At 46.4% G+C, this 24,693-nt stretch overlaps 1 long non-coding RNA gene across 1 annotated transcript; it reads right to left on the bottom strand.

The window, feature by feature from the left end:
• On the bottom strand, positions 1-11,490 carry LOC132022689 (uncharacterized). Its single transcript, XR_009405674.1, has 3 exons — positions 11,408-11,490; positions 6,634-6,760; positions 1-2,474 (listed from the first exon to the last, which is right to left on the bottom strand). It is a non-coding gene; the product is annotated as an uncharacterized LOC132022689 (long non-coding RNA).
• Between the last annotated feature and the right edge of the window lie 13,203 nt (positions 11,491-24,693).

The following is a 24,693-nucleotide window of genomic DNA, read 5'->3' as shown; positions in this document are numbered from 1 at the left end:
TTACTTAACTAAAGCCTTCTACATTTTTACTCCATCTGGTTATAAAAAGGGGAAAACCGGGGTCTCTGTAGTTGAGTGCGCCATCTTCCCTGCCGTCAAGACTTCTGAAGGCCCCTCAGAGGTGAATGAGGCAGCGTGGTCTGTGCCAGCAAGTCTCTGTCCCCTGAAGTCTGTCAAGAAGATGGTAGGATAAAGCTGCAGCCATGATCCCTCCCTAAGGGTGTCCTCTGGTGCCAGATGAGGCTTCACATCCCACTAAAGCCTCCATTCCTGATGGATACTGAGGCTTGTTTTCCCATCCTTCCTGCACATGTGGAGCTTCCATTCTGTATACTCTGGGGTTTGTTGAGGGGTGACTTATGGCTAAAACCCTGCTCCCAGCCCCTGCACACGTAAGTTGTCTCGGAGTAGATTCCCCGGATACAATGAAATGGAGACTTGACTGGTCTATCCAGGAGTGAGGGTGGGACCTGGCTGAGGAAGCAGCTGGCTTGCAACCCATTTACAACCAAGAAGTCATTCAGTCTGATGGAGACCTCTGGAATTGGAACAACCGTCTGGATTGTCCCAGCTGGGTCAGACATTGAGGTTTTGTTCTCCCCAGATCAATGGGTCACTGGCCAGGAGCTACCTGTTGGGAGGAGGCAGTTCCCTGTGACTGCAAGTCCTAGTGAGGAAGGCGTCTGGGAGGCCACCAGTAGCAGTCCTATGGAGCAGCCGGGGTGCCAGCCCTGAAGGGGTTCCATGGGCAGAGCTCCCTGGGGTGTCCACATAGGGATTATCCTTATGGTGTGTGGAGAAGGCAGGCTGAGCGCAAGAGTCTCGCCCATGCTCCCGGCAAGCAGCCAGCTCCTCCCTTGAGGGCGCACCTCAGGTCCCCCTGCCTGCCTGTTTTTCTGCTCCCTGAGGTCTACCAGTTTCCTGTGAACCCAAGACATGTCTCCCAAGTCTGCCACAGGGAGTCAGTAAACGCAGATCGCGCCACCCATAGTCCCTGCCTCACAGACAGCACCTCCCACCTAAGTGCATCCTTTTTGTGCAGTGAGAGTTGCACTTCTGGCTACCGAGTCACCCACGTTCCACATAGACGAGGCTCCTTTCCTGAAGGTGCCTCGAAGCCCGATAAGGCCCAACACGTCTCTGAAGGTCTACTCACACTCCACGCATGGATAGGGATTCTCCCCATCTGGCTCTCTCGTGCATGACGAGGCCTGGCTGATTGCTCAAGTCCTGCCCAGGATCCCAGCACACCGGAGGCTTCTCACCTCACTGTATCCTCTGGTGTATGAGAAGATTTACCCTAGGGCTAAGGCCCTGCCCACACTCCCTGAAAACATAATACTTCTCCCGGAGTGGGTCCTCTAGTGAATGAGAAGTGGTTTCTGGCTTAAGGCTTGGCCACACTCACCGCACAAGGAAGGCTTCTCCCCCGAGTGTATCCTGTCGTGTATGCTGAGGTCTGACTTACCCCAAAAGCCCACAAACGTAAGGCTTCTCATCTGAGTGTGTCCTCTGGTGTTTTCTAAGGGCTGACTTATCACCAAAGGCTCGACCACACTCCACGCACACATAGGGTTTCTCCCCGCAGTGTGTCCTCTGGTGTCTGATGAAGTATGACTTCTCCCTGAAGCTTCGCCCACATTCGCTGCAGACATAAGGCTTCTCCACAGAGTGAGTCCACTGACATCTAATCAGGACTGACTTATTTCTAAAGCTCTGCCCACACTCCCAGCACACACAAGGCTTCTCTTCTGAATGTGTTCTCAGGTGTCTGTTGAGGTTGGACTTCTGGCTAAAGCCTCAGCCGCACTCCTTACACACATATGGCTTTTCTCCTGAGTGTGTCCTCTGATGATTAATGAGGATTGACATCTGGCTGAAGCCTCGGCCACACTCATTGGGCCCATAAGGCTTCTTCTTTGAGTGTGTCCACTGGTGTCTGATGAGGGTTGAATCCACTTTAAAGCCTCACCCGCACTCCCTGCAAACAGGGTTTCTCCCGCAAGTGGGTCATCTGCTTTGTAACAAAGTCTGATTTCAGGCGATCATCTGGTTCAGGTTCTGTACCACTGAGTACCCTGGGTCTTGAGGCGTCTCTCCCTCCCCTGTCTGTTTGCACAGGGTTTAGCCTTTGGGCTGAGCTAGGCTCTGTCTTTACCACCATGGGGCCTTCTCTAGTTCTTGCTGACTATGCTCGGGGTAGGCTGGGGAATGCTCCTGAGGTCTCTGTCTCCTCTGTCCCCACACATAGAGGCCAGGAACCACTTTCACTCTGATGACCTTCTGTGTTTCCAAACCAGCAGCTCTGAGCGAATACTGCCACTCCCAATGCCTGGGGCCAGAATCCCTTGGATGGAAAAGATTCTCTACATTTAAGCCCAAGACGATCTGAAGCACATGTTGGCTAAGGACTTGCTGACAGAAGAAGGCCAGAAGGCAGGAGGCACAGGGATAGATTTCTGGCTTTGGTTCTGCTGGAGAGAGAGAGATTTTTCAGATAAAGAAGCCCTATGTGGGGTCACTGGGCAGCTCTGCCTTGTCCTAAGACAGAGGGTCTTCATGCCACATCTATAACTAACAATACATGTACAACACAATTTGTTCCTCACCAATAATTCCTTTACATTCATTTCTGCACATTCCATCTTCTGCAACCCACAACCCTTTCTCCTAAACAACCGAAGCCATTGACAGTCACAGCCATACATACTGTCCACAGCTCAGTTCTACTTGGACGTAACAGTCTCTGTGACCTATGCGGAAATCACCTTCCTGTCTTTTCTTAGTACAAAACAAGGTGGATAGACATAAAAAGTCACTTGGCCTGGAGGGCTTTCAAACGTAGGAAACGGTATATGGATCAGTGGTTAAAAAGACTGTATGTGAAATAAAACTGAATGTCAGGTTTCCCATCTACATACAAACACTTATTAGAGATATCTAAGTGAGGGGAAGGGGTAGGAGGGATGGGGTGGCTGCGTGATGGACATTGGGGAGGGTATGTACTATGGTGAGTGCTGTGAATTGTGTAAGACTGATAATTCACAGACTTGTACCCCTGAAGCAAATAATACATTATATGTTAATTTAAAAAATAAATTAAAATTTTAAATTTTAAAAATTAAAAAAAAAAAAAGAAATATCTAAGTGTTAAGCACTGTGGATTCAGCAGTAGACAAGAAAAACACGGTCCATGATTTCAGGATTCCAGCCCCTTATGTTCAAACCAATCCCATCACGAGGACATCAGACTTGGCTATGGGATTTGCTTTGGCCAATGATAACTGAAAAGCTATTGCCACTTTCAAACAAGTTTTTGTGGTTTTTTTTAAAGATTTTATTCATTTATTTGACAGACAGAGATCACAAGTATGCAGAGAGGCAGGCAGAGAGAGAGGGGGAAGCAGGCTCCCCACTGAGCAGAGAGCCCAATGAGGGGCTCGATCCCAGGACTCTGAGATCATGACCTGAGCCAAAGGCAGAGGCTTTAGCTCACTGAGCCACCCAGGTGCCCCTCAAACAAGTTTTAAGAGGCACCATGTGGGCACCTGGGTGGCCCAGTCAGTTAAGCATCTGACTTCAGTTCAGGTCCTAATTTCGGGGGTCCTGGGATTGAGCCCCACGTTGGGCTCCACACTCAGCAGGAAGTCTGCTTCTCCTCCCTCTGCCCCCTGCCCCACTTGTGCTCTCTCACAAATAAATAAAATCTTTAAAAAAAGAAAGAAAGAAAGAATAAGAGGCACCATGTGGTCCTATCATTGCTCTTTGCCCTCTTTTTTAAGAACCCCATGACTCAGATGAGCTTGTTCCTTTTGTCTGAATGCCAGAACCGACAGAGCTGAACCACACCTAAACTTAGACAACAGTTGGTATAGGAACATTTGCTATGACAAGCCACCAAAGTTTGAGATGGTTTGTTACCACGGAATTACTTAGTCTAAGCTAACTCAAAAACTCCCCCTAGGGGATGCCTGGGTGGCTTAGTCATTAAGTGTCTGCCTTTCCTGGTGTGGGTGGGGGTGGGGGTCATGATCCTGGGGTCCTGGGATGTAGCCCCACATCGGGTTCCCTCCTCCCCGGCTCAGCAGGAAGCCTGCCTCCCCCTCTCCTACTGCCCCTGCAGCTTCCTCTCTTACTGCTGCTTCTCTGTCGAATAAATAAATAAAATCTTTAAAAAAAAAAAAAAAAAAGCCCTAGGAAAGCTTTAAAGATTATTTCAGTGGAAATCGGCCCACTTATGTCTAGCAGTACCCATGAAGAAGAGACATCATAACATGAATATGTGAAGAATGAGAGAAAAAGAAAAAGGCTGATTTTGGAAGAAAAACGCTATGATCTCAACTTTTGGCAAGTCCGAGAATAAATTTGTGCTGTCTTTTTTAAAAAAAAAAAATTTTTTAAGATGTTATTTATTTATTTGACGACAGAGATCACAAGCAGGTGGAGAGGCAGGCGGGGGCGGGGGGTGGGGAGCAGGCTCCCCACCAAGCACAGAGTCTGATGCGGGGCTCAATCCCAGGACCCTGGGATCATGATCTGAGCTGAAGGCAGAGGCTTTAACCCACTGAGCCACCCAGGTGCCCCTACTTAAGGTTATTTTTAATTGTGTTACTAATAAGCCTCTATCCCAATTTGTACTGTCTTAACCTAATAGAAATATAACCTAACTTGTGCTGTGTAATGTAATAGAAATATAAAGCAGAGGTGACAGAAAAAATGGGTTTATCATGTGACAGGCAAAATCATTAAAGTTCACAAACTGTTTAAGGGTGGGAATATAGACACAGAAAAAAAAAAAGACATATGTGACGCTAAATGAGTCCACAAAAAGAGAAAGAAATATGAGAAAGCTCAGAAGAGCCCAGGCTAGAGAACTGTAGAATATTATGTGTTGAGCAAAATAAAGGAATCAAGGCTTTCAGTATTGAGAATAATCTAAATCAGGTCATTTCAACATTTTCCTCTGAACCCATAAAATGCATTAACATAAAGGAAGAGAATAATAGGGCAAGAGAAAAGGAAAAATAAAAATAAAGTCTAGTCAGGCTGACTAGCTAAGGCCAAATCGAAACACACAGAACCAGACTGAAATGGACGAAGCCATCCCTAGTTAGACAGAACTCAAAATAGATGGAATCAGATCAGAACACATGGGACAAGATAGAAATGGAACAACAAAAGTGTGATTAATTCATATCGGGGAAATAGCTATGCCATTTGAAGGAAACGGCTGAAGAAACTTCTGCCTGAACTGGTTTATGTCTCCAAAAATGTGACTCTTCTCTCCATGATTTATCTAGAAATTTAGGAATATCCAATAGGGCACGCTCTAATACGGTAGCCACTGGTCACAAGGGTTTAGCTGAAAGGTGGGCTAGTCTGAATGAAGACATGCTCTCAGAGCACATTGAGTTCGTAGCGTTTTTCTTCCAAAATCAGCCTTTCTTCCTCTCATTCTTCACATATTCAGTGTAAAATACACACCAGATTTTCAAGACTTAGTACCAAAAAAATCTAATTAACTTTTCTAATTAACATGTTGAAATGATAAGATTTTTTGACATACTGTGTTAAAGAAAATGTTATTAAAGTTAATTTCATCCACATATTTTTACTTTGTAGCATGCAGTTACTAGGACATTTAAAATTCCCACCTGGCTCATAGGATATTCCTAGTGGACAGCGCTGACCTAGAACAAGGGGGCCCTCTGTTTCTGTCCACAACCTCAGAATGGTTTTTGAATTTTTAGATAGTTGGGAAAAAGTCAAAAGAATAACGATGGTGGAATTCAAAACTCAGGGTCCACAAATCAAGTCTTATTGGAACACAGCCTCACTCATTCATTTACGTGTTGTCTGTGGCAATTTAGCACTCCAAGGGCACACCCCAGAGCAGTTAGAGACCATACAGCACACAAAACCTAAAACGGTTACTATGTGGCCCTTCAGAGAAAACACTGGCCAACTCCTGATCCAGAGTAACGTCCCATTTGAAAGAGTATACCATCCCATTTTAAAGAGTTTACCAATCTAGGTTTAAGCAACCAATGTTAGCTTTTAAGTAAATGAAAAAACAACAACAAAAAAATGACTTACGAAACCCAAAAGCCATACAGGTTCTTCTGCGCCAAAAGGCATTGTCTCCCTCCTCTCCCCCTTGCCAACTGTGCCCCCAAGCCTTACTGGCCACCTTGCAGTTCCTTATGCTTGGCAGGCACATCCCTTCCAGAAGGTCTTAGCACCAACAAGTCACTGCACCTGAAATCCTCTTTCCCCACATACCCAGAGTTCCGACTGCCTTACCGAATTCTACCTTTGGTCACATGGTCCCTCCTCGTTGATTTCAACCCCTCAATTGCAAAACTCAGCCAGCCACCCACTCACACTCAACACTCCTTCATCCTGCTCTATTTTATTATGATCTTATACGTTGTGGAGTTTATCACTTTCTAACATACCATGTTATGATATCCCTGCATGGGAAGCTTTTGGTTTGTTTGACCTCCTAGAAAGTAAGACCCCACGCACAGGATGCCTCACTAATGTGTGCTAAGCGTCTAGCACACTTTCTGGCATGTAGTAGGGGGCCAATAAGTCTCTACTGAATGAATGAAGGAAAGAACACACCCTCACCCAATGAGAGCAGGCTCTCGTAATTCTCCAGCATCACTTCTTTGTAGACGCTCCTCTGCTCAGAGCTCAGTCTCTTCCATTCAGCATCGGTGAAGACCACAGCCACACCCCCGAATGTAACCAGTACCTATAAAAACAAGCGGTAAGTTACCACACAGCAAAGCCACTGTCCATGTTCCCAGTGTGAGGAGCATTTCCTGTGACCCTGGAGAGCCTGGACATGTGAGAAGTTGAACTCATTCTTTTCAGAGTACACAGTTCTCTATGTCAGGTTCCTTGGTCCCCCCATCCCCAGGTTTTGTGTTAAAATCTGAGGGGCGCACAGCTGACGCATAAAATCCATTCCTGGCCCTCAGACACTTGGGATTTCACTGGAGAAATAATCTGCGACTCCATCAGCAGACCTCAAGAAATGCTCAGGAAAGTGACCTTGAGGATCCGTTCTGGAGGAATTCTGAGATGGAAGCACAGAGGGGGCGCTGCACAGAGGAGAGAAGCACACATACACGGGGCTTGTGCTGGGCATCAGGGGCTGGTGGAGATTCAGAGGAGAAAATGAAACAGTCTTCAACTGCAGAGAAAAGACAGGGTCCACACTGAGCACTTGTGGAGGAGGCAGCTTACTAAATCTCTCTTTGCCTGGGATTTTAAAATAAAGCCCCGAACGCTTCACTTGTCAGGTAAAGCAACATGTCAAGTGTGCAAAACCGTTGGCAGGGGAATGGCAGGGCCATTTACAGATAATCTGCTCTGCTTTTAAAGCCTGACACTCTATCAAGGTATACTTTAAAATTCACTGCTTTAGAAAATTCACTCCTTTTAAGCACCAGCACTCCTTGCACAACTCTCAGTTGCCATGGTTTAGTTAAATAACATCAATCCCTGACCAAAATGGTTCAAATGTCAGTTACTGCAGTGTATTAACGGCAAATAAGTGCCTCAAGCAGCCTCTGCCGCTAGCTCTCCAGTCCGCCGATCACTGTGTAAGTGACAGGTGCGCATCGTGACCAGTAACCAGTGACGTCACTTCTTCTGAAGTCTACCTTCCCTCAACACACCGCAGTCCCCTTTGCTATCACTAAGGCCACCGTCTCCATGTGGTCTATTTCTGGACTCTCTTCTGCTCCACTGGTCCACCTGTCTGTCCTTATACCCCACCCCACTGCGTTAATGACCACGGCATCACGAGAGGTCTTGGTATCTGATCAATTTCTCCAGCTTTGTTCTTCTTCAAGAATACCTTGGCAATGTGGGGGCCTTTCCATATCCAAACAAACCATGATGAAAAATGAAGTACAAATACTACCGTAAATGAATCCCAGATATAATGTTGATCACAAGAAGCCAAACTCAAAAGGGGACAGACTGTGTGATGACATTCATTTTAAAAAACAGGAAGTAGGAAAAGTAATCTTCAATATTAGAAGTCAGGAGCGAGTTATCTGCGGGGGAGACTCTCTGGAAGACTGGAAGGTTTACACGAGTGAAATGCTCTCTTTTGAGTGTCTGTCTCTTGATCTGGGCTCTGGTTACATGGCCGTGCTCACTTCGGAGAGTCTCAGTACATGTTTTAACTACACGTTTTGTTATAGGACTATGACACCTCAGTCAAATTTAAAATAAACAAAAATGCCCTAGCCTGGTCAGGTGAGAGTTCATGCTTTCCTAATATTTAAAGTGCTTCTTTTCCAGAAAACTGCTTACGATTTGCAACGTCTGCCCACGAGCCGTGGTGCATGATGAGGGCACTTTTTAGCTTACACGCCCGATCTCGAGAATAGTGGCAGCAGGTCAAAGGGCAAAAGGGGAAAAGGATGGGATCTACGTACTTAAATACTCCATGAACTAAGTGTCCACAATTTAGATTTTTGTAACAAGAAATTCAGAGGTACTTAACTTGAAAATACTGGAGACACATTTAACCAGAATGTTCTTCCCTCCGAATGCTCCTGACATAGGGCCTGACGGGGACAGTAATGTTGGAGGCCACACACAGCGTGTCACCACTTACTGCAGACATTACAGATGGAAGCAATAAGAGCAATGAGGGGTTTGCAATGTGTCTCCCTCCTGAAACTCAGAACGGGGCAAAGACTCCACGTTTCAAGTCTCCATGAAGTGACTTCTTCCACCCAAGCAGTGGTGCTTTGTGATCACACGTTTGCCCAGGACCCCTCAAATGCAAGTGAATTTTAACTGTCAATACTAGGCGGGGTGCCCGGGTGGCTCGTCACAGCTACGCACCTGTCTTCAGCTCGGGTCATGATCCCAGGGTTCTGGGATCGAGCCCCGAGTTGGGCTCCCTGCTCAGCGGGAAGCCTGCTTCTCCCTCTCCCACTCTCCCTATTTGTGTTCCCCTTCTTGCTATGTTTTTCTCTGTCAAATAAATAAATAAATAATCTCTTTAAAAATCTAAAATAAAAGAAGAGAAAGAAAGAATGTAGCCAGTTGGTCTCATGGACAGCCAGCTTCCTCCTGACTGCTCACCACCGAAATCTCCATCATTTTCCAAGGCTGAGGCTTCAACTTCCCTCTGCTCTGTTGCAAACAGAGCCAAGCCTCTGAGGAAGCACCAGGGGTGCTCAGTTCTTAGGCCTGCCTCTCCCCCTGGGCACCCAACAGCCCGTTTTTGTTTTTGTTTTTTCTCCTCAGCTTTGCCCTCCTGGCCCAGGATCCCTGCCTTAGGAGCAAATTGCAGAAAAGGCAAGAAGCTCTCCTGATTCTTGACCTCCTGTGCCCAGGACAGAGCTTCTACCCTACAACAAGGGGCCAATGGAGGAAGAAGAGCCCAGACCACTTGCCCACACTTGCCTGTAGCACTGAGAACTGTGGGTGGCCTGCCCCTGCGGGGGATATGTGAGGTCCCAGACTGAGAACAGGGGCGAGAGAGCCCACCATTTTGGCTGCACCCATCGGAGTACAGGAGGGAACAGGCCATGGGACAAATGTCACACACACTTGCTTTTCTTACTGAGATTCAGACTTTCTTGAATAAATGTTTCTCTGCTTGCTGTACATCCTTAGGACAATTTCCAGGCTTTACATAGTTGTGCTTTTTGTCATTTTGGATGTTTTGCTGGGGAGAAGGTCCACCAAGTGCCTCACACCGCCACTCCAGAAACGCTTCTGTGTCCTAGGAATTTCTCAGTCCACTACCGGGGGCTGGAGCCTGGTCTGAAAGCCTTAGGCCAGCACCTGGCCAACACCTTTGCTGACCATCATGCAGCCATTCCAACCACGACCATAAAAATTACTGTTACAGCCATCATTGCTGGTCTTCGCACGTTTTTCCAGAGACCTCAGAGGCTCGAGAACAAGAATGGTGGATTTACCTACCTGTTGGTTGGGCCGGCAGAATCTCATCCCCATCCTCGTGAAAGAATACATTACATTTCTGGAAGAGAAGATCGCAGGCTGGAAGTTTGGATTGGGGGATGGGACGCTATTTCTAGGGAAACCATTCTGTAGGAGAAATTCCTCAAATGATACAGACCCAGTCCCAAGGGTCAGAAAATATGCTCCCACATTTTCAGATGGAGATTTATGTAAGAGCAAGAAGGCTATTCAGTACATTAGAAGGTGCAGGAGCTGGAGAGGCAGAGAGAGCCGAGTCTAACTGCCGGCTCCACGATGCGGAAGACGAGTGTGGCTGTGCACAGATCACACACTCCGCTGGGCCAGACCTCCTCCTTCTGAAACAAAGAGTATGACCACCATCACCACACTCTTCCAGCTCTTGTCAGGAATTATGGAGAAAATGTTACTGTGTCTGAGACTTGTCTAAAATAATCCATGGAGGAAAGTGAGGCGTAGAAACGACATAAGACTGGCCATTATAGGTGATTCTTGAAGCTGGATAATGGGATCTGAGGGCCTATTATTTACTCTGCTCGCTACTTCTCTACATGTTCCAAAATTCCAGTGATATATGAATGGATAAAGAAGATGTGATGTGTAGATAAATGGCAGACTATTACGCACCCATCAAAAAGAATGAAATCTTGCCATTTGCAATGACATGGATGGAACTAGGGAATATTACGCTGAGTGAAATAAGGAAATCAGAGAAAGACAAACACCTTATGATTTTACTCCTGTGGAATCTGAACAAATCAGATGAACCCGGGGATGGGGAGCGGGGGAGGAGAGAGGGAAATAAACCATAAGAGACTTAAATATACGGGGTGCCTGGGTGATTCAGTCAGTTAAATGTCTGCCTCCAGCTCAAGTCATGGAGTCCTGGGATCAAGCCCCACGTGAGGCTCCCTGCTCAGCGAGGAGCCTGCTTCTCCCTTTGCCTGTCGCTCTCCCTGCTTGTGCCCCACTCCCCTGGAAAATAAATAAAATTAATTTTTTAAAAAGTTACTCTTAATATTAATCTTGGGTATATTTTTCTTTCTTTTTTAAAGATTTTATTTATTTATTTGACAGACAGAGATCACAGGTTCGCAGAGAGGCAGGCAGAGAGAGGGAGGGAAGCAGGCTCCCCACTGAGCAGAGAGCCCAACGTGGGGCATGATCCCAGGACCCTGAGATCATGGCCTGAGCCGAAGGCAGAGGCTTAACCCACTGAGCCACCCAGGTGCTCCCGGGGTATATTTTTCAACAAAGAAAATCAAACACACAAATGACTAAGACAGTGTCTGACACAGACGGGAACGGCTGTCTTTCCCCTTTTCAAGAAAGAGAATATATGCTTATTCTCTGGGAAACAAGCCAGCATTTCAGGCAAAAAAAAAAAAAAAAAAAAAAAAGTAAAAGGAACCCAACTCACCAGCATTTGGGCCTTGCCCTCTTTTCCCTGGAGCCAGTCAGTAGAGCCAGAAGGCAAACCTGGGTGAAAAGGAGCAACTCTGAGGGGCCGGGCTGCCCATGCTGCTCACAGAGCAGCTCCTCCTCTAGGCCTGGCAGGGACAAAGGAGCCTCTGGGCACAGCTGTGCTCACTGAAACATTCTGGCTGAACCCCCGGTGCCTCCCCAGACCCACCAACTCCCACCTGCGGTGATTTTGAGTCTGTTCCTTCATGGTCTCTGTGTCTTCCCTGTCTTCCAGAGGCAAAACCTGTCCCCGGCCTGGCTCTCAGCGGGCAGGACAGAGTCAGCCCAGTGCCTGCTGTGAAATTCAGCTAGAGGGGCCAGGTAGAAGTTACTTCCTCTCAAGATCAACTTCTGCTGCCCAGGGGTACTTCTTGGAGCCTTATGAAAGCCCATCTTGCTTCCAAACCAGGACCTGTGTGACGGAGAGACCACTGAGTGTTGCCGGGAGCTTTACTGTGGGCCCTGAGCCCAGGCCTCCTCTGCAGGGGCCCTGTCCTCTCACATCTCCTCGTTCAACATGGAGCCTCGGGCTCCAGGGCCTCCTTGGATTTCTTCCCTTCATCCCTTTCCAGCCTGTATACCCTCCAAGGCTGTCCCCTGCCTCATTTCCTTATCTGATGCGATGTGCAATTCCTTCGATCCTCACCCTCAGACTCAATCCATGTGTCGTATCAGTCTCCACTACATGGAGTCAGAGTCAGAGGGAAGAAACGGCGTAATTCCTGTGGAGAAAGAGGCCCAGAATGTCTCCTTCCAGACCAAGCTAGCATTCTGACTCCTCTGGCCCTAGGCCCCAGCATTCCATCTTGTGTCCCTGTCCTCTGAGGACTCGGGGTCTCAGTGGAGCCCTTCCCTTAGGTCAGACTCCAGGCCTCAGGATGACTCTGTGAAGGTAACCCCCACCTTCCTACCCACCTGGCCTTGCCAGAACTGTGCACTGGCGTCTCCAGATGAACCCAAGTAAGAGTCCTTCACCCATGTGGCTCCAAAGGAGGCAGGTGGCCTTGGAGCTCAACCACCTTCAGAAGTACCTCAGATACCCTGTCCAGGATATCATCCCCAAGGACTACAGTCATACTGTTGCCAGGAACCCTTATGAGGCTGGCTAGTTTACCCCAAGGAGCCCTTGTGATTCATCCCCTAACTCCACAGGCAGGTCACTCCTGTTCTGTCCAACCTGGGCATCCCACCTTACTCACACTAGTTTGCAATTTTTCTCTTTATTTGACCATTTTTACTAGATTAAGAGCTTCCGGTAAGAAATAACATCTCAGTCATTTTCCTAATCCTAATGGCTAGGATGCAAGAGGCCTTTGTGGTAGATTTTACCACGGTTCACAATTATTTATTTCTCTATAAAAAGCCTATACTTCCCTGCCCCTGAATCAGGTTTGGTCTTGTGACTTGCCTTGGGTGATGGGGTATGACTGGAAGGGACAGTGCCACTTCTGAGCAACGTATGATTCCACCAACTCTCGTGTTCTGAGAGAAGCATGTCCCCTAGAAGGGATCAGGTTCTAATGTAAAAAGTCACAGTGCGGAGCTACAAAGCAACCGACAACGGAGGAGGAATAAGACTGGAGTTAAAGTTAGATTGCTGTGGGGGCCACTGAGATCTGGGGGTGGGGGGGGGTCACATGTTACTGCACGACAAATTGGCCTAAGCTAGTAAATCTCTATAAATCTGTTCCTGGGTCCCCTGGGCGTCTTAGTGGGTTAAGCCTCTGCCTTCAGCTCGGGTCATGATCCCAGGGTCCTGGGATCGAGCCTTACATTGGGCTCTCAGCTCAGCAGGGAGCCTGCTTCCCCACCCCCTGCCTCTCTGCCTACTTGTGATCTCTATCTGTCAAATAAATAAATAAAATCTTTTAAGAAAAATCTCTGTTCCTATTAATACTAATGCCTATAAAACAAGTACTATCCAGAGTTTGTAAATCATCACAACACAGCCAAGGGGTAGACACTGCTATTTTTTCCATCTCCACAAAGAGGGAAACTAAGGCACTAAGAGGTCAGTTGATGTATCCTTAAGACTGTAGCTATGAAGTGTTAAAGCCAAACCTAGAATCCAGAATTCTCATTCGAAAACTCATCCCCTTCACTTCTGCCCAGCAAACAAAGGCCTCAATGGAAATGCCAAGAGTAACCAGATTTCCACAGGGTTCAGAGTTCATCTTAAAGAAGATAGGACACTCACAGTGAAGGGGAGGAGGGGTCTGTATCAGTCAAGATGGGTCAAGTTATTCTGCAATGGTGAATACTCCCCCCACAATCTCCAGAGCTTAAAGTAACAATTTCCTTCTCCTTCCGGATCCCTGTCCATCATGTGTCATCTGCAACTGTGCTCCAAGCCATCTTCAGTCCTAGACCAACACAGCAGGAGCAGCGCCTGTTTGGAACATGATCAGGAGGACGGATAGAGGAAAATAAAAAACAGAGAACCATACTTACAAATTTGACCCAAAGTGATACCTGGGACCACAGCTCATGAGCAAATCAAGTCACATGGTCACTTCTGAGTTCAACAGCGTAGGGCCATATACTTAGAGGGAGAGGCCACACAGGAGGGATGCTAGGATAGCCGATGACCAATGACACGGCTTTCTACTACAAGGTCAACAGGATTCTCCCCCAGCCCCAGTGTGCTAGGATCTGTGGCTGTGCGCAGGATATAAAACTAAAGGACATGTGCTGGTCCCTGGTCCCTGGTCCCTGTACGAAGAACGAGCAGGGATAATGACCAGGATGAGCGTAACTCAGCACAAAAAGATCAAGACTCTACCGTGGGAGATCCAAAGTAGTGAACAGAACGCTGCTCTTCTGAGCCTAAGGTGGAGTCTGGACATCCAGGCAAGAAGCAGCGCTGCAGGCAAAGGAGACAGTGCCTTCAGTAAGAGAGAGGCGGAGGGAGGGAGGAGAGACGGAAAAGACCAGAAGAAATGGGTGATTTCCTAGAAGAATAGAAATTGCCTAAAATCAAGTAAAAAAAAGATAATGAAAATGAAAAACTGTTAACTGAAAAAGAAAACGAAAAGACAAAAGACCTCTCCCAAAGGCAATGGCCTCAGACAATTAAACCAGCTAATTATAGCAAAACTTCAAGGAATAAGTCTGTGTGTAAGAAAGATTAAGATCTCCAAAGCATTAAAAGCATTCTTTCTGACTCATTCATCAAGGACACAAAAAGTAAGCAAGGGCACTCCAGAAAAAGAAAATCAGGGGTCAATTTTACTTCTAAAACTAGGTGCAAAAATCCTAAATAAAACATTAACAAACTGAATCCAGCTGTACCTTAAGGAAATAATAATACATCACCATCACCAAGTAGAATTTATCCCAGGAACTGGACAAGACAGTTTAATATCAGAAGACCTACTATGGGGGCACCTGGGTGGCTCAGTTGGTTAAATGTCTGCCTTCAGCTCAAGTCATGATCCCAGGGTCCTGGGATCGAGCCCTGCATCGGGCACCCTGCTCAGCGGGAAGCCTGCTTTTCCCTCTCCCACTCCCCCTGCTTGTGTTCCTTCTCTTGCTGTGTCTCTCTCTGTCAAGTAAATAAATAACATCTTTAAAATAAATGAATAAATAAAAGACACTTTAAAAAGACCCTTAAAAATCATATTGGGTTTTTGGGGGGTTTTTTAGATAAAAAAGCTAAACTAGGGGTGCCTGGGTAGCTCAGTCCTTAAGCATCTGCCTTCGGCTGGGGTCATGATTCCAACCCAGAATCCCAGGATCAAGTCCCTCATCAGGCTCCCTGCTCAGTGGGAAGCCTGCTTCTCCCTCTCCCACTCCCCCTGCTGTGTTCCCTCTCTCACTGTGTCTCTCTTTGTCAAATGAATAAATAAAATCTTAAAAAAAAAAAAAAAAGAAGAAAGCTAAACTATAAAGATGCATACTTAGGTCACTGACCTTAGTGAAATTCAGGAAAAGGTTACTTTTGGAAGGGAGAGACAAAGGCGTTCATTGGAATCAAACAAATGGAGGAACATCTGGGAAACCAACAAAGTTCTCCTTTTTGACCTGGATGTTCACTTCCTTCTTAATCCACACTCTTTGGTGTGGCTTTGTTTCCTGTGTTGTTAATAAAAAGGAAAGTATATAATGGCACAAAAAATAAAACTGTGATTTAGTGCAGCAACAGACAGTAAATGGAACAGAATAGAGAGATCAGGGGCGCCTGGGTGGCTCAGTGAGTTAAGCCTCTGCCTTCACCCAGGTCAAGATCTCAGGGTCCTGGGATTGAGCCCCACATCAGGCTCTCTGCTCAGTGGGGAGCCTGCTTCCCTCTCTCTCTCTCTGCCTGCTGCTCTGCCTACTTGTGATCTCTCTCCCTCTGTCAAAAAAAAGGGGGGGGCGCCTGGGTGGCTCAGTGGGTTAGGGCCTCTGCCTTTGGCTCAGGTCATGATCCCAGGGTCCAGGGATCAAGCCCCACATCTGGCTCTCTGCTCAGCAGGGAGCCTGCTTCCTCCTCTCTCTCTCTCTCTCTCTCTCTGCCTACTTGTGATCTCTGTCTGTCAAATAAATAAATAAAATCTTAAAAAAAAAAAAAGAGAGAGATCATGTGTATCTGGGGATTAATGAGTGCTGAATACAGTATCTCAACACAGCCAGGAAAAGATGGCCTCTTCCCAAAGGGTTGAGACAAGCTGCTATCTGATTGGAAGTTGCATTCCTAGTTCACACCTTACATTAAAATAAATTCCAAGCATGTAAGAGCTAAAGATTAGAAACAAAAAATATATAAACATTCAGTAACATACAGGAGAATATACATCAGAACTTGGGAAAAGATAGATCTTCAGAAAGAAAGAAAAAAAAAACATAAAATCCAGAAGCCATTAAGGAAGAAGGGGGATAAATCTTACAACCTACCGATTAAATACTTCAGTTTAACCAAAGACACCTTTAGAAGAGGTGGGGTGGCAGAAACATGTATTGTATCTGTTTAATCTTTGAGTGATTTCATAAAAACAAAATCCTGGAAGGATACATGGAAAATTAATAAAACTGATTATCTATGGGAAATAGACATGTCTGTATTTATATTGACATGAATGTGTCCTAGAATCCAAAAAATCAAAACAGAAATTTGAATAAATGAATTTAAATTTAGCAAGGTGGCAGGATATAAAGGGTCAACCTAAAAACGTCAACTGTGCTTACAAATACTGGTAGAAACAACTGGAAACTTACATTTATCTTTTTTAAGGATTTTATTTAATTATCTGAGAGAGAGAGAGGGAGAGAGCACATGCGGACACAAGTTGGGGGAAAGGCAGAGGAAAAGAGAGAATCTCAAGCAGATGCCACACTAAGCATGCAGCCTAATTTGGGGCTCGATCTTAAGTCCCTAGAGATCATGATCTAAGCCAAAATCAAGAGTCACATAAGTTGGGGTGCCTGGGTGGCTCAGTCGGTTAAGCATCTGATTTCGGCTCAGGTCATGATCCTGGAGTCCTGGAATCGAACTCCACATTGGGCTCCCTGCTCAGTGGGAAGACTGCTTATGCTTCTCCCTCTCCCACTTCCCCTGCTTGTGTTCCTTCTCTCTCTGTGTCTCTCTGCCTAATAAATAAAATTAAAAAAAAAAAAAAGAGTCAGATAAGCTTAACCAACTGAGGCACCCAGGTGCTCCTGGAAACTTACATTTGAAAAGCATTTCCAGGGGCGCCTGGGTGGCTCAGTTGTTGGGCATCTGCCTTCAGCTCAGGTCATGATCCCAGGGTCCTAGGATTGAGCCCCGGGTCAAACTCCCTGCTCAGCAGGAAGCCTGCTTCTCCCTCTCCCCTGGCTTGTGTTCCCTCTCTCGCTTTCTCTCTCTCTCTCTCTGTCAAATAATAAATGAAATCTTTAGAAAAGGGAGCGGGCATCTGAGTGGCTCAGTCGTTAGGCGTCTGCTTTTGGCTGAGGTGGTGATCTCAGGATCCTGGGATAACGTCTCACATCAGGTTCCCCGCTCAGTGGGAAGCCTGCTGCTCCCTCTCCCACTCCCCTTGCTTATGGTCCCTCTCTTGGTGTGTGTCTCTCTCTGTCAAATAAATAAATAAAATCTTAAAAAAAAAAAAAAAAGAAATCTTAAAGGATCTCAGCTAAGCAGATACTCTTAAAAAAAAAAAAAAAAGCAAGCACTGAGAACACAGATGCAGGGGCGCCTGGGTGGCTCAGTGGGTTACGCCGCTGCCTTCGGCTCGGGTCATGATCTCAGGGTCCTGGGATCGAGTCCCGCATCGGGCTCTCTGCTTGGCAGGGAGCCTGCTTCCCTCTCTCTCTCTCTCTGCCTGCCTCTCCATCTACTTGTGATTTCTCTCTGTCAAATAAATAAATAAAATCTTAAAAAAAAAAAAAAAGAACACAGATGCATAGAAATAAACTTACAGAGAAATGTTGCTGGGGTAAGGATGGCAGCAACCTGGTCTGAGATAATATTCTCCGTAAAGGCCCCTGCCCTTCTATCAGTCCTGGAATCCTAGGGAACCAAGCAAGGCCTCTGAGTCTCAGAGGGGACATTGCAGGACATGAGATGTCAGAATAAGCAAAAAAAAAACAGGCCCCTGGTTTGAAGCCCAGAAAGCACTGCAGCAATGCCAAAGGTGAGTGGTCTGCACCGGCAGGTGGGCTTTCAGGAGCCCAGAAGTCTTTTCTTTCTCCACCCAGTCCTCTCTGGGCAAACAGGGATATAGAAGCGGGTGGCAAGGATGAAAGAGACAGTGTGAGCTTCAGGACTGTCTCCTGGGCCCCAGATACCAGGCTAGAAATCCCCAAGTTCAAATGAGGGGTGCTCCTCTTCCTATAGAGAAAAAGAAAAAGAAAGCCTCAGATTGCGCAGAGAAGAATGTAGATAGCTCGCGAGGAACAAAGTCAGGTGTGGGCATCGGAACACCACTTGCCCAGATATGCTCCTATTAAATAGGGAATTAATCCTTTTTAATGCCTATGGGCCTCAAGTTGCAATATTATTAGGAATAGTTAACTATTACTAAACTCTTACTATACACCAGAGACAATTCCAGGCACCGTACAAATTTTACCTCTCGAAGACTCTATAAGCTAGGTCTTGGGATACACTAAGGCAGTTATAAATCTTGCTCAAGTTGACAAAGCTAGAAAGTTCCGAGGTTTGAACTCTAGCTGTACAGTGCCAAGCGGGCTGGGTCAGTGGTAGTGTCAGCAGTGGTCTAGTCCTGTGGGAATGTAACAAGTGTTATCCACACATAGTGTTGAGGGGATGTCTGTGAAACAAGACTGGCTGCCAATTAATAAATGTTTAATAATATAATGATAGGTCCACAGGTGTTCATTGTACCATTCTACCGGCAGGTTAACAATTTATCCTTAGCAAGAAACATAAAATAAAACTGAAGTCCTGACACCAGAACCCAATCAGATGCCACAAGTGATCTGGATCTGCGGCCAACAGCCCTCAAAGGTCCCCACCCTACCTAATCCCAATAAGTCTCAAGCCAGTGGTTTGACCCCCAACACACAAGGGAAAAACAGAGAAGGGGGAATCAGCTGAACTCGCCACTCATTACAACCAAATCCAAGATTTTGGCCACAAAGCAGCAAATCTTAGGACAACTGGTTCCAGAGAAGCAGACCTGCCCCCCCAAACCCCACCCCAACCCTGTTAAAAAAACTGCTTAGGTGGGGCAGCTGGGTGGCTCAGTGGGTTAAGCCTCTGCCTTTGGCTCAGGTCATGATTTGTGGATCGAGTCCGGGGGATGGAATCCCCCATGGGGCTCTCTGCTCAGCAGGGATACTGCTTCCCCCCTCTCTCTGCCTGTCTCTCCAGCTACTTGTGATCTCTCTCGCTCTCTCTGTCAAATAAATATAAAAATCTTAAAAAAAAAAAAAAAAAAAAACCAACTGCTTAGATGCCAATCCCCAGCAGTGCAGTTCACCATCACTAGAGGATATCCGTCCCATGACAAAACCTCCCCCACCCTAAAAACCCCAAGGGACTCCAGACACTCCTCCATAACCTCCTAAGTGTATTTCACCCACATCAGACTCACCGCCCACCCCCAACAAAATCAAGGCAGAGCGGAGCCTGGGACGGTCTGCACACACCCTGATTATGGGTCCAGAGTAAGCCCCACCAAAAGCAACCAACCTAAAACTTGACCTTCACGATCAGCCCTGGGTTTCCACAGCCTCCCGGGGATGAAGACCCAAGTAAATGTTCCCTCGCCCAAGCACAACTGGGCATTCAGGGCCCAAACCCCCCACCAGGGCGATATTTGCTGTTTGACCCTGGCTGAACTCATCCCTACCATCAAATAAACCCTGAGGTTTATTTGGGCGCCCCCATCCGGAAACCGTTTGGTCCAGAATATACCCACCCCCTTCAGAAATAAAAAGTTACGGAATTCCAAGTCATTCGCTCCAGCCGGGAAAGGGAGTTCCGCACAGCCCCCAGGAACTTAGGGATTCCGGGCTGGCTGAGGGTCCCTCGGTTCCCTCGGTTCCCTCGCCCCAAACGTGCGCCCCCTCCTCCCAACATGGAAGTCCCAGCCTCCCACCCGCCGGCCTCAGCAGCCACACTCCCCACCTGCCGCAGTCTAGGGGGGTCCCTGACCCTAGGCCCGCCCTTTGCTGACCCTCCTAACGCTACTAGAAGGACCTCGAGCTTGCCAAGGGCCGGGGCAGCCCTCGCTCACCGCAGCTGGCGGAACCAGCCCCGCCTGCCCTCGGCCATGGCCGGTCCTCGCCAGAACTACATTTCCCAGAATCCCCGCCAGCACCGCCTAGCGTTAGCAGCCACTGCGGCCGCTCCTCAGCCCTGTTCATTTACTAGGACAATGGCTACTGTAATGACAGCCTACCCTTAAAATAGTGATTTCTGTGTGAAATCGAGGCTCCCTGCCCCTTCTCTGGAAAGACTACACTCCCCAGAAACCTCTGCGGCAGCTCCCTACACAACTTCTGGACCCCGATCTCCGTGGGAGGGCCAGGTCGTGCATCCCCAGGCAGTTCTGGATTGGCTTTCTGGGCCGAGTTTTTGCATTTCAGTTTTGTTTTCCTTCCGTGACAGAACTAAATTCAATAGGCTTGGGCTCTTCGACATACACAACACCCTCGTGAGTGCCATCAAATGTAATAAATGATACAGCAACTCTGGAAGACAGCTTGCCAGTTATAAAACTACTCTCTAACCAGGTGATCCAGCAATTGTGGTCCTTGGTGATGTGATGTGGGCCAGGAGGGAACTGTCAAGAAAGACTTCTTGAGAAGTTTTCAGTGCAAAAAGGTGCTTTTATTGAAGCGCAGGGACAGGACCGTGGGCAGAAAGAACTGCACTGTGAAATTGTGAGGAGTGATTGATTGTATACTTTAAGTTAGGGGTGGGTGGTAGAGATAAAGGAAGTCTCAGGATCCTGAAGGTCTGAATATTGTCTAGCTGATGAGGGAGCAGAAGGCAAGCTGAGGACAAAACATAGGCTGACACCCTGCACACCACCCTCCCATTCCCCACCCCTACGCCCACCCACACACCCCACTCCTGGGTGGGATCTGTGTGACATTCCTCCAGGAAGCTTCCACCCGTCTTAAAGCCTTGCTAGAGGGAAGGACAACCTTAACTTGACAATGGCAAGGTATCCAGTATCCTGTGAGTCTTTAACATATGAAAATCCTTTTGAAACCTTCCTTTTCCTTACTTCCCCAACTCCCAAGTATATAACCAGCCACCACCCCACCCCCGGTGCAGCAGCTCTTTCTGCCTGCAGGTCCTGTCCGCATGCTTTAATAAAACCACCATTTTGCACCAAAGACATCTCAAGAATTTTCTCTTGGTGGTCAGCCCCAGACCCCTCCCCACTGAACCTTACCTATATTCCAAAACTACATCAAACCTAAGGTTGCTTTTTGCCTCTAGCAAAGCAGTAACATTAAGGCAGTTTTAATTTCCTTGAGGAATGTGACACTATGACTGTCTCAGGTGATGGGGTCTTAGAATATAGGTGAGGTTCGGTGGGGTGGAATCCGGAGCCAACGACCAAGGGAGAATTCTTGAGACGTGTTTGGTGCAAAATGGTGGTTTATTAAAGCACAGGGAGAGGATCCCAGGGCAGAATGAGCTGCTGCCTTGGGATTGTGAGGGGTGGTTGATCATATACTACGGGGTTGGGGAGGTGATAAGGAAAGGAGGTTTTCGAAAGGATTTTCATATGTTAAGAAAACTCAACAGGTTACCAGAGGCCTTGCCACTGTCAAGTTAAAGTTGTTTTTCTCTCTAGCAAGGTATTAACAATAATATAGTTGGGAGCTTCTGAGAGAAACATCATACTCTGTCAGCTTCAAGTGTCTGTCAATGGGCTGCAGGTGAAAGGTCCCCCAATAATGGGTGTGTGATCAAAGAAGCGAGACTGATACAAAGCAAAGGTCAAGCAAAGCTTTATTTTGAGCCAAGCATTGAGAATCAAACCAACCGGCCAGGGCCATCTCTTACAAAGAGGCGACCCCTCCCTGCCTTACAGACTAACTTTTATAGAGCAAAGGCCCTGTGGTTGGGCCTGGCCACACACAGGTGGTCAATGAGATTGTAACACACAGAGAAAGCTGCACAGTCATGCTAGGTCACACACAGGTGGCCAATTGAATTACAATTTACCCTAGTAGATGTTTGAACTAGCCTATCACCTTGGTCAGAATTGGTGCCCAAAAGGCGGGACCCACACTCCTTGATAGCTAGGGAGACAGTATGCACACCCCACTGATTGGATGTCTCCACCTGGCTTGACCCACCCTTGTATTTGGGCTTTGTTACCTGGGACTGGTTTCCCGGACTTGCTTTTAAGTAAGTTCCCTGAGGGGGGGCAGGGTAAGTTTAAGTTTTACTGCATAAACAACAAAATCACTGTTTAACCAGATGGAATCGCTCTGGCTAAATAGGCCCTTACATAGGATTATAGGGACATTAAATTGTGACTGAAAATGATTGTCAGGGTCAAAGTTAGAGTCAGGTTTAGTGTGCAAGTCAGGGTCAGGGTCTAGGTCTAAACATGATCTAACTCACAATAAGAAATTTCATTTGAAATGTTCCTGGACCTGAACTTGGGCCTTAACTGAAAGTATGGTTTTCTGCCTGTTTTCAATTATTCTGCTTATTTTCATTTGGATTTTAGCTCAGTCACCATAGGAAGTTACCTTAGATATGAATGCACGTTGGTTCGGGAAGTGGAATGTAGCCTGTGGGGTAACAGGTGACCCCTAAGGCCAAAATGAGACTGAGACTCTCACCAGCAGGACCTGTGGTGGGGTCTTTGCATCTGTACTGAAAAGTAGAATCTTGGCCTCTGGTGTGAGGAGTGGAATCTTCACTTCACTTCCCACAAATGGAAGATGGGGGCTTAGCTTCTGGAGCTGAAATTTGGACTCAGTCTCTGGAGTGGGAAGCAGAGATGTAGGTGCTGGTAGTCTCACTCAAAACCATTTCTGTCTGGGAAAAGAGGGGCCTTAATGCTAGACCTGAAGAGCTCCCCCTAGCAGGTGAGAGAAGCAGGAAATTTTGAGATGAATGTGTTCTGAGCTTGTTTGCACACATAAAGTTTTTTTTTTATTTCTCTTTATTTATTTGACAGAGAGAGAGAGATCACAAGTAGAGATAGAGGCAGGCGGGGGGTGGGGGGGGGAGGAGAGGGGGGCAGGGAGCAGGCTCCCTGCCAAGCAGAGAGCCCAGTGCAGGGCTTGATCCCAGGACCCTGAGATCATGACCTGAGCCAAAGGCAGAGGCTTAACCCACTGAACCACCCAGGTGCCCCTGCATACATAAAGTTTACAAAGTACTTATGAAGCTTAAAAGATTTTTTTGAAATTATTAAATGGCTTCGAGCTTGATTTCATATAAACTCTTAGATACACTCTAAATTACTCTAAGAATGTCCTTTAAGAATGCTTGAATGGGACTTATGTTAATATTAACTTTTACGGGGCACCTGGGTGGCTCAGTTGGTTAAGCAACTGCCTTTGGCTCAGGTCATGATCCTGGAGTCCCAGGATCAAGTCCCACATCAGGCTCTCTGCTCTTTGGGGAGCCAGCTTCTCCCTCTGCCCCTCGCCCCTTGCATGCTCTCTCTCTCTCTCTCAAATAAATAAAATCTTAAAAAAAAAGAAATATTAACTTTTACATATGAATTATCTTTAAGGAGCAATAAGGAGTTTCATTGGAAATGAATGAGTGATTTGGAACTTGATTTCGCCGAAAGTACCTCGTATTAAATCTATTTACTCTAATTCCTCCTAACAAGGTAGATTAAGGAATGATGACATATTCCCTAATACTGCTGAGATTTATCTAAATTGGGTTTAACTCATTTTATTTTATTTGAAACATCCACCATTGGATGTTTCCTTAGAGGAAAATGTCTGATTCTTAGCTTGTTTACAGAACCCATTGCTTGCTTATACACATAGTTTAGTTTCATTTTATTTTCACTAACTCAACATGTTACTTTTAATTTACTTTACATATAACTGTGTGATGTAGCACTGTTTTTACTTAACCTACTTAATTTGCTCAAATTTGTACTAAACTTCTGATGTGAGTGTGTTTCTGAGCTTATCTGCACATAAAGAAATTTTTACACCACACTTTAAAGCTCATACATTTTATCACAAATGCATGATTTTGAGCCCAATTTCACAGAGATGCAATGTATTCTAATTTCCCATAGGAAGTTAGGTTTAGGAATACTACTTAGATTTATCTTAATTTGTTCTGACTTGCAATAAGATACTTAATTTGAGATGTGTCTTTCTGAGCTAATTTGCTAATGTGCCTTTCTGAGCTAATGTGCTCTAGCTCCTGATAAGAAGTCAATATAGTTTAGTCTTAATTTTAACATTAACTGCTTAATTACCTTTATGTTTGCTCTAACTCACAGTAAGAAGTGACTTTTTTTTTTTTTTTTTTTTTAATTAGAGAGAGAAAGCATAAGCAGGGGGAATGGCAGGCAGAGGGAGAAGCAGGCTCCCACCATGCACGGAGCCCGAAGCGGAACTCCGTCTCAGGACCCCAGGATCATGACCTGAGCCAAAGGCAGCCGCTCAACTGGCTGAGCCACCCAGGCATCCCAAGAAGTGACTTTTACCACAAAAACAAAACGTAGTTCTGCCAGTCTGCATCAGAATTCCAGCTTCCCAGCGAAAGCCTGTTCTGTGTTCTTTTTTTTTTTTTAAGATTTTTTAAATTTTTTTTATTTATTTGACAGACAGAGATCACAAATAGGCAGAGAGGCA

Source organism: Mustela nigripes, chromosome 7 (assembly GCF_022355385.1).
Source record: "Mustela nigripes isolate SB6536 chromosome 7, MUSNIG.SB6536, whole genome shotgun sequence".
Classification (NCBI taxonomy): domain Eukaryota; kingdom Metazoa; phylum Chordata; class Mammalia; order Carnivora; family Mustelidae; genus Mustela; species Mustela nigripes.
Note: the sequence above shows the minus strand (reverse complement) of the source record. Positions and strands in the feature narration are given on the sequence as shown.